Below are 9,030 nucleotides of genomic sequence, written 5' to 3'. Positions count from 1 at the left end.
CTTGACTGATCACTTGAGGTGGAGTTTCTGTTGAACAAGATGGAAGTAGAATCATCCTTCTAATTTTTGAATTACTTCAAATCAAGGCCAACACTCAAGTTCATAAAAACAATTTGTTCATTTAATTGTCTTCTAGATTTGATCATTCTAAGGAGCCTGTCAGTACATTTGCCCAAATGAGACATAAACCAAATCACTTACAATAGAAACTGACTACCTCAATGTGCTTATTGGGAGAGCTGAGAGAAGAATGAAATAGGAGATGGAATGTAGAACTGAACAAAAACTTAAGAATGATTATTAGTATGAAATCACTTATGTGAATGATCTTTTTACTTTGCCATTTGAATCTGAATATTTTTATTGAAGGTTTATAAAAAATATCATAGTATTTAAAAAAATTTTAGAGAAATTTTTGATATAGGGCATGTGCGCTCGCCAGACAGAGAAAAACAGAGAGACAGAAAGCGAGAAATCACCCCGCAGGGGGGATGGCCACACCACAATCCCTTCTCCTCCATTCTGCTCTTGGGATTTGGGGCACACATGCACACATGACTGGCTTGAGTTTTAAGCCACTAGGTCTGGGGCTCGAACCGCTTTCTACTACCTGGGAGTCCAGCAACATAACCATTATGCCATCTGCTGGTCCAGATTGTATTTTTCTTACTGTCTTTTGCTAAGCAGAATGTCTGAAGTATCTAATCAAATTCCATCACAATAGTTTCTTGGATAGAAGTTACTGTCTTCTGCTAGTCAGGTCCTTAACATCCTTTTCAGATATTTTCAACAAGAGAAATAGATTTATTCCACTAACTTTGTGAAAAATATGTCTAGGTAAATTAAAAATACTTATTACACTTCTTGTGTTGATAATATGCAAAAAAAGACATGTAAAACATAATTCGGTATCCTAGCCTTATTCATGAAATAGAGCAGTATGAAGTCATTTTCAGAGGGCACAATAAGGGCAAACCTAAGAGAAGAAACTTTTTATCTTATTTTACCTTATTACTTAGGTAACTTTTGTTTATTTGTTTACCACTGAAATTTTGACTAGAAGAAGTGAGGAAGAAATTCACTTTGTAGGACAGACCAATGAAAATATTTGATGTCCAGTGGTTTTGTTCGTTATTTGCAAAGACAATGAAGTTATAGATTGATAAGTTTTTACACATTTTTCAAAATAAAAGTGGGGTCATTGAGAAATGTACTTGCCAGGACTGGCAGGTGGCGTGGTGGTTAAGGGCACTGGACTTCCACATGGCTTACGGTGGTTCGAGTCCCAGAACTGGCAGCTTGCTTTCTCACTTTTTCTTTCTATCTCTCTTTCTCTCTGTCCCTCTCTGGTCAAATTAAATAAATAATAAAAATAATTTTTAGAAAAACTTAAAAAAATGTACTTGCCACATTTCTAAAAACTAAAAACATAATTCTCTACAGTAGCATTTATTTTTTATAAGCTCCAAATGGATTTTTTTGTTACTGTTATACATTTAGCAGTACGTGCAATTTTTATTTTTAAGTACAATTTTCTAGACATGTGTTAATGATATTATTTCAGATTGGAGCATGTAAGATTTCCGTAGGTAAGTATGTCAAGCTTATACCCAGCACTATATTCATGACCTCATCACTCCAGACTGTAATCAACATGAATAGATTTCTATTGTATTCTATGCAAAGAAAACTCATGTAAAGGAAATGTTAATCTCCATTTTAGATTAGGTAAAGTCCCCATGTGAAAACTGTGGTTCATCTTATATGACAGCCTGCAACATTTCCAGCTGCTTTCTCTTCCTAATCAAAACATTTGCTCACAATAGCAGCTGCCTCTATGCCATGTTTTTAAACGATTCCCAACAAATCAAACTAGGAACAAAGTGTCCATCATAAGAAAACTCAGGTTTCTGGGACATTATGTTATAAAACTACAAAATTAATAAAAAGGAAGCCAATTCACAAGACAATTATATTTTTACTCTAAGCTTGGTTTTGCGAAGCTCTAATAAATAAATTTACAGTCAACACTAATATAGTACAGTTCAGACATGTATAAATCATTATTCTTTACAGAAGAGATGCATTTAGAATTGTGTATTGGAAATGTGCAATGCAGAGCATAATATATATACTTAATGGAGATATTTGGGGAAAACAGAATATGGAGACTGAGTTTCTCATCTTGTGGTAACTATTATGTCATGCTTATGAAGCTGCATTAATAAAAGTTAATATCCTACATGTGACTTTATATTTTAAAATAACATTTGACTCAGACAAAAAGCACATCAAGTTGTCTTGGTGTGAACAACCATTTTGGAATACATTTTAAAATCTACATTTGTCAATGATATGCTCCTTCTATTGACATACTTTAAGAGCATAACACTTGAATATTAGCAAATTTTGCAGTGTTTGAAGAATATATATTTAACTGTTAGTGTCAATGTGTTTTTGTAAAATATTCATTTCCCTATCATGATATCAAAGGAAGAGTAAATATAATTTAGGTCAGACTAACACATCTTACTTTTTAAACATTAAAATATGTGTGTGTGTGAAAGATTTCAATTTCCACATGTTCTGCAAATAAAACCCAAACAATACAATTAAACATCATGCATCCCATAGAAGTCTGAGTAACCAATTACTTAAAAATTTCACCATCTGCTCTCATTGAAGTAGTTAAGTCTGAGGCATTTCCCCATGTTACAAACCATGATAATCAGAATGTAACAGAATGAGAAATGCTAACATCATTTTTCCCCTTATTTGCTGTGGTGGTCCTTAATGAAAGCTAGAGTATACAAACAAAGGAAGAGGGAGGCTGGTACTCCGCCCCATCTCCTAATTGAGTGCTTATATCCAGTAATAGCTTTTTGCTGCCCTGGGCAGCACGACATTGCCTCATTTGGCCCTGCACGGCTATTATTCTAGGAGGCAGCCAGTGAAGTGCCCCAATCCATCTGCTTCCTTTTTCATGGGCTGGTGCTTTCCTTGATGTTGACAGCTGTCTTAATATTCCTGGGCCACCTGCCACACAGACAACACTGTGCTCTAAGATCTGTATACACAAGTTTACCCCTCTGGTGGACTTTTCGGAACAAAAAATCTTAGCATTTCTAAAGTACTCTTGCATCCTAATTTAAATGCTTCAAGGATCAGCACTTTCCATCTATTCTTGTACCTTTGAGGAGTATAGTACTTATGCTTTGGGAATGGCAATGCAGTTACAGTGTGAAGAATTCAGGTTGTCTCATATATCCCATAAGCTAGTGAATTGTAGTCTTTATGTAGAAGTCATGTATTCACAGGAGATGGAGATGAAGAGAGCATATTGACAATTATCTCCTCTGGTGAGCCTTCCAGGAATCCTCCACACTAAATTGGATATGTGTCCTATATTTGGCTACAGAAAAATTTCCTCTGTTTTATCCTCTTTGTTCATTTGTTTCCCCATCAAACTTGCTCCTCGAGGGAAAGCACTTGGTCTGATTCATCACTGTGCCTTTGTATTTCTAAGACTGAGCATGTAGCTGACGCATAGTGAACACAGATCAGGTGTGGTGGGATCTGAAATTTTGATACCTTTTTTAGGGGGATCGACTTTAAGGAAAAAAGATTTTAAAATACAATAAATCTTAGATACAAAATCAAAATTTATATACAATGAAAAATTGTTCAAATTATAATTTTATTTTTTAAGAATTTTTTTTATTTAATTGTATTTGTTATTATTATTTTTTAATCTTGACCAGAGAGAGAGAGAAAGAGAGAGAGAAAGTGAGAAAGCATGCCACTAGGTTCAGGACTCAAACTGCTATTGGCCATGTGGGAGTCCAGCAGCTTAACCACCGGGCCGCCTGACCCTCAAATTACAATTTTAAAATTTTGCTAATACTATGAATGTATTAGCAATGTATAGAAGAGCAATGTATTTTCTATTAACTGCCTGGCACCTCTATAATGCTTTTTCTTACATTTTTGGTAGCGTACTCTGATAGTCTTTCATCTGACAGTGATTTTTTTTTCTTGTATCATTCTCTATAAAAAATAATTGAAAGATAGTTCAATCTTTCCTCTAGTTAAGTTGCTTTATTATTGATAGGAAGACTAGATAAACATACTACAGTACACACACATACACACACACAGTGGTACGGTTCTAGATTTGTGTCTTATAAACAAAGATTCTGGTAAATTTTACATGACTTACATGAAAAAAATGGTGTGTTTAGAATAATAAAAAGTATATGTAAACAGATAGGGCTTATTAACTGTTGATGATGACATGTATAGTATTCTCAACTGGATTGGTCTGAGAAGTATTTCATGATGGGCAAAGTATTTTTACAAGCAAAACGAGAAATAGCAATTGACTGTTTTATAAAAATAATTAGAATATTAAAATAATGATTGGGGAAAACAGAAAAGATATGGAATGTTGAAGTGGGGAGATTAATGTCTCTGTACTGACTGACATGCATGGCATTCCCTTTTGAAAAAAACAATGTAATACACTGTAAAGTTATATGTAATCCAATGTAATATAAAGAAGATTATGATGATAATAAAAATTAAAAAAAAATTAAAAAAAAAGTATATGTACTGTGTTATTGAATGTTTTATTGTAATGAGAGAAATTACATCAGTTAGAAGTAGTTTTTCCTCTTGCAGTTTTGTCTCCCAAGGCCTAGAATAATTTTACATGTGGCACCTGCTGCTGCTTACACTTCAAATCTTCCTTCACCTCTACTCCCCACATTTTCAGTGTCAGGGTCTGTAAGATTTTTTCATGTCTCTCTCTTTTTTTAAGTTTATTTATTTTTTCAGAGTGAGAGAGAGAGAGATGGGCACTCTAAACAGTGTCCTCCTCATGCTGTGATCCTCTCCTAGCCTCAGCCAGCCTCGATCTTAGGCAGGCACACCTGCCATGCACAGGGAGGTCCCAGGACACAAATGTGGGACCTTCCCACGTGGGATCAGTAGCTTTACTACTGTGCCCCCAGCAGGCCCTTCATTTCCTGGTGGCGTCTCTCGTCCTGCATCTTGGGTGTAATACTTGGTGAGTTGCACAACAGAAAAACTGAAACTTAGGCAATAACCTAAATATACTGTAGAGAGTCTGAAAACTACATAAATATATCCTGAGAAAGCCAAACTAAATGTATTTCCAATTCAAGCTCCCTAGCAGATCTCAAAACATTCTCAAAATCTCTAATATCCAGTAACTCAAGGAGAAAAGCGGAGGGAAATTCCAGTGGAAGGAAATTGTGATGTTAACTTAATCAAGTTAAAATAGTCACATCTGTAAATTTTATAAACATGCACAATCATGTGACTACATTGCTGGGTTCACTGTGGAAGAGACTGTCCCAGGGAGGAGCCCTAAACCTGAGCTTTATCAGCTTCACAGGAAATATGTTTCTATGTTTAGGCACAAACTAAATGTCTGGAGGAAAACTCAATGAATAAATGAAGACAACTGTGTTAAATCAGTGTCCTTAAGATCCTTATGACTCTAAAACTGGATATTTTTACAGACTTCTTAATACAATCTTTTTTTTTTTTTTAAAGATTTTTGCTGTAGGATATGTGCGCTTGTCAGAGAGACAGAGACAGAAAGTGAGAAATCACCCCTCCCTTTGGAGGGATGGCCATGCCACAATCCCTTCTCCTTCATTCTCTCTTGATTTTGGGCATGCACCCACATGTGCCTGGCATGAGTTTAAACCTTGATGTCTGGGACTCAAACCACAGTCAACTATGTGGGAGTCCAGTGACATAACCATTATGCCATCCTCTGGGCCTCCTAATGCAATCTAAACACGTAGTAACCAGAAATTGATTCTAAGTTCAGAACATAAAGCTGTAGGAAGTCATGGAAACTGACAAATACTGGAAAAGTAAAGAAATGAAAATTCAAGGGTCACCATTTTATATCCTTAAGGTAATTGTCATAAACAAATTTTGCCCTAAAAGAGACATGACACTGCTTGTATTTATCATTCATTCAAGTACTTTGTTCTGCCACAGAGAGTAAGAGCGTTGTTAGGCATTGGTTGTGACTTCATGGAGTGGTTGCTCTTGAGGGGTAAAATACGAGTCTGGGTTTGTTCGATTGTAATAATATTTGCATTATCTTGTACTATTGCAAGCTGTCCACTAATGGAAAGATCCTACCTGGATTAACAGTAGCATTATTTCCATAACTCTGTAGAAAATGTCAAATATTAAAGACTTTACATATGATTCTTTTTTAAATGTTATGTATTCATTTATTTATTTCTTAATTTGACCAGAGAGAGACAGAGGGTGAGAGTGAGAGAGAGAGAAAGTGAGAAATCAAGCCACCAGATTCAGGACTTGCTCTGGGCCTCCTAATGCAATCTAAACACGTAGTAACCAGAAATTGATTCTAAGTTCAGAACATAAAGCTGTAGGAAGTCATGGAAACTGACAAATACTGGAAAAGTAAAGAAATGAAAATTCAAGGGTCACCATTTTATATCCTTAAGGTAATTGTCATAAACAAATTTTGCCCTAAAAGAGACATGACACTGCTTGTATTTATCATTCATTCAAGTACTTTGTTCTGCCACAGAGAGTAAGAGCGTTGTTAGGCATTGGTTGTGACTTCATGGAGTGGTTGCTCTTGAGGGGTAAAATACGAGTCTGGGTTTGTTCGATTGTAATAATATTTGCATTATCTTGTACTATTGCAAGCTGTCCACTAATGGAAAGATCCTACCTGGATTAACAGTAGCATTATTTCCATAACTCTGTAGAAAATGTCAAATATTAAAGACTTTACATATGATTCTTTTTTAAATGTTATGTATTCATTTATTTATTTCTTAATTTGACCAGAGAGAGACAGAGGGTGAGAGTGAGAGAGAGAGAAAGTGAGAAATCAAGCCACCAGATTCAGGACTTGAACCCTGGTCAGCCATGTGGGAGTGTCCAGCACCTTAACTGCCATGCCACCTGCTGGTCCCAATGATTCTGACGCTTCCTCACTGAGGAGAAATATGTGGACGATCACAGCATTTTCCTTGAGAACCATTTTTTAGAGAAACATGCTGAGTAGTTAAAAACATAAGTTATTAATAAATTTCACTGACTCCCACCCATTTTTGTCACCAGAAAGACTTCCTGAACAATGTGCCCTGTGGGTAGACACTGGGGTGTGGGTCTGTCTCAGTCACAGGGCCAGTGGAGGACACATCTGGGAGCCATTTAACACTCCTGGGGGGATAAATTATTCTCTGGGCCTTCTAGCTAGAAGAAACAGTTTGCTTTGTGTCTTTTTGCTTTCAAATTCTCTTTGGACTTTCTGGTAATGAGCCCTTTATGGAGATTCTCCCCTACAATGAAAAAGCTAGAACCAGGAACTTGTCTTACTCTATTGTAGCATACTATCATAAGCTTTTTTTATTTTTCTCGGACTCATTGAAAAGGAGGAACGATTTACACATGAGGGAGGAAAAAAGGGTGAATCTGGGAGAATAATCTAGAATGAAATCAGCTGAACAGATTTAACGCCGAGGGTTTAGTCCGGTCAGAGTAAGTCAGTGAGTGCCTTGGGCTCTGCTGGAGTTAGCAGGAGCTGGAGTGACTCTAGGATGCAGCTGTGGGATGGCAGGGAGGTTCAAAAGCCATCAGCTGGTGCTCGTGACTTGGGACTTACAGATGTGCAGTCTACTCATAAACCACCTTCTCCTTCCCCAACAGTTGGGAGCCAGAAGGGGTTTTATTCCACAGCCCTCTAGTCCCCACCTCCAACTGGGATCAGATTGCCTTGAATGTACAATCACTTCCTTCCTCTCTCTTTTCGTCCCTTCCTTCTTTTGTTTGGTTTATTTCTTTCTCCTGAGAGCAAGAGAGACAGAGAGATAGAGGACAGCACCCCGGCAGCAGGGTCCTCCCCGACAACTCAGCCTTCTGTGTCCCCACCTGCCAGCACAGCCCGCCAGACATGCTCAAGGTTTCCAGGAAGGTCTCTAGTCGCCAACTCCAGGCTCCCCGCGTGGGTCACAGAGCACTGCAGCTTCACCACCTTCAGGTCTCGAAATTTAATTTTTATCTTATTCAATACGTTTTGTAGTGAAGAATTGCCACATCTTTGATTTCTACATCGGGGCAGTTCAGGTTTAAATAAACAAAAACAAAATACCTAGAGTGAATGGGCCTTTTAATGTTTTCTTTATTAGCTAGGGCAGAAATGAAATCCATATGACTGTTTTTAGACGTATATTCGAAAGCTAGTCTTAAGGGCCTTTTGACGTCCAGATTTCCACACATCTGTCTAAATGCTCCTTGAGCACCTGTGTTTGTTTCGGCATTTACACATTTGAATCGTACGGTTTTTGATTAGGATCACGTTTGAAAAAGGGTTCGCAGATGGAGTGCGAGAACTTCACAGCACACCGTGTGAGGCAAAGTTTACTCCACAGATGAGCCAGCAGAATAGGAATGGAGTTGACAGTTTGACAGGTACCGCCCCCTCCACCTCTGGGACTGGGCCCCCGTGTGATGGCATCTTTTGCACTCCTGTTACAGCTGTCTTTGGAGCGGCTGTTCTGTAGCTCAAAGGCAGCTCTGGGCACACTGGTACTGCCGTTTCCCAGATGTTTTTTCCATGAACCTTGGTTCATAAACCTCTTTGAAAAGTCTGAAAACTCCGTGCACCGACTGCAGGACGGAAAACCAATCCGTAACAGAAAGTAATCGGGAGCAAAGCCGAAGAGGGTGCAGCCTGAACTCGTTTGGGCAGGAAGCCCGAAGCCCCACGCCTGGGCTGAGCGATTCTCCGTCCAGCCCTGGGGCCCTGGCCTTCCTCCCGGGACCTGCGCGCCGGCGGGTGGCGGCCACGGCGCTCGGGGCGGGGCTCGGTCGCTGGCTCCTCCCGGGGGCGGGCTCCGCGGGGCGAGGGCGGGACGAGCCGCTGAGCGGGGACCTCTCCCACCCGGGAGGGACTGAGCCGCGCTGGCGGTTCGCGACCTGTCCTTTCTGTGCTCCCGGGGG

This window comes from Tupaia chinensis, unplaced genomic scaffold (genome assembly GCF_000334495.1).
Source record: "Tupaia chinensis unplaced genomic scaffold, TupChi_1.0 Scaffold149851_1, whole genome shotgun sequence".
NCBI lineage: Eukaryota > Metazoa > Chordata > Mammalia > Scandentia > Tupaiidae > Tupaia > Tupaia belangeri.
This window is presented reverse-complemented; position numbering follows the sequence as displayed.